The sequence below is a fragment of the Pipistrellus kuhlii genome, unplaced genomic scaffold (assembly GCF_014108245.1).
Source record: "Pipistrellus kuhlii isolate mPipKuh1 unplaced genomic scaffold, mPipKuh1.p scaffold_m20_p_2, whole genome shotgun sequence".
Lineage (NCBI taxonomy): Eukaryota > Metazoa > Chordata > Mammalia > Chiroptera > Vespertilionidae > Pipistrellus > Pipistrellus kuhlii.
Window position 1 is genome coordinate 126577933 of NW_023425515.1, and position 1698 is coordinate 126579630.

General features: G+C 36.2%; 1 non-coding gene across 1 annotated transcript; it reads right to left on the minus strand.

Moving 5' to 3' along the window:
- Positions 1-611: 611 nt before the first annotated feature.
- Positions 612-714, minus strand: LOC118725034. Its single transcript, XR_004989797.1, has one exon. It is a non-coding gene; the product is annotated as a U6 spliceosomal RNA (small nuclear RNA).
- Positions 715-1698: the final 984 nt, after the last annotated feature.

A 1698-nucleotide genomic window follows, 5' to 3' on the forward strand; every position in this document is an offset into this window, starting at 1 on the left:
GGATAAATATAAATTATTATTGTTTTCCTTTTAATTTAAAGATATACTTTTGTTGGGGAGTGCAGGAGACTTGGCTGGAAAGTTTTTCAGGAGGACATTCAGAGGAAAAGGAAGTATGTGGAAAGTTGCCTACCCCGTTTATCGAAATCCTGACTTAAGGGAGTGCCAGAGGCAGTGCCTCTACTTATTCCTTGACCTTTCCAAACAAGCCTGTGCATGCACACACCCCAGGTGTTTACTGGAATCCTTATGCTTACTCTTTTGGGTGTCCTTGCTTAAAGGACACAAAAACCCAATATTACTTACTCTGCTGATTATATCTAAAAGATAAACCTTATCTCAAACTTCTGCTACAATAAAAGGCTAACAAGGCAGGCAATTGAGGCTGTCTGGTTACTTTAGCCAGGCAGTACCTTAACCCTCTCTTTTGCAGCAAACATTGTTGGGAGTAATTTACTTATCCATCGCTCAGGATTTGCTGGTCAGCCCTAGCATACTTTGCCATAGTGTAGTCAGATTATGCTCTAGTTTTCCTAGATGATCTTTCTGCTTCTGTACACCCACACCGTCAGGAATAGCAGCTTGCACTTCATTAAAAAAAATACTTTTAAAAAAATATGGGACACTTCACAAATGTGTGTGTCATTTTTACACAGGGGCCTTGCTCATCTTCTGTGTATCACAGCAGTTTCAGTCTATGTGCTGCCGAAGCAAGTGTAGTATTTTGTACTTTAAATAACTGTCCTTATCTTTTTACCTAAAAAGCCTATTTTTAAATCCAGTCATTCTGGTGTTTGCATGGAGATAATTCCCAATAAAACAAACAAACAAACAAACAAATGACATATTTAATCAAAGTTATATGTATTTATTTAAGTCTCTTTAGCCACATGATTTTCCTAGAAATGTTTCAAGACATTTTTTATGGACCTTAAAACAAAGAACATAGGTAAAAAGGCACAGAGGTATATGTCTCTAGTATCTGGTGATTTATAATGCTGGCTGCTGTAAAAAGCCTTCAAATCCCTATGCCTTAACACAACACAACTTTATTATTCAGCCACTTTGACTCCAGTGGGTTAGGATAAGGAAGAACTACCCAGTCTTTCAGGAAAGTAGGCAGATAAGGCTCTTTCATCTTCAGCCAGAGCTTCTAAAGTCTTTGCCTTCACTTCTAGAGGGAAAGTAACATGATGAAATCTGAGTTGCTCTTCCTCTAAAGTCTCCACAGAGTCATGCTTTTTTTTTTTTTTTTTTAAGAGACTAAAGAGAAGAAGAAAAAATAGGCATGAGGTAGCTTTATTACAATAGAAGAAAAATGCTGAGCTTTTATAAGCTGCTCTAGGTCAGAATTTCCATAATAACCCATCTCATTCATATCCTTTTTTAATACCAACAATGCTTTCTCAATCCAATTAGTCTACATAATTGAAGTGCTCATATATATGAGGCAAGCAGATAGTTGATGGACAGAGGGAAGCCAGAATGATTAGAATGAAGGGCATAACACAAGCTAAACAATAAATAAAAGACAAATTGAGCCAAGACTAAGATATGAAGACAAATCATAAAAGTGATAAAGAAGAAAATAAAGCATGACTATATTAAATAACAGTGAGACTTGAAAGAAAGGGGACTATTTTATGAGGGTAAAAATCAGCTAGATCTTAGAAACTTATGCTTCAGTAGTTTTTGGTT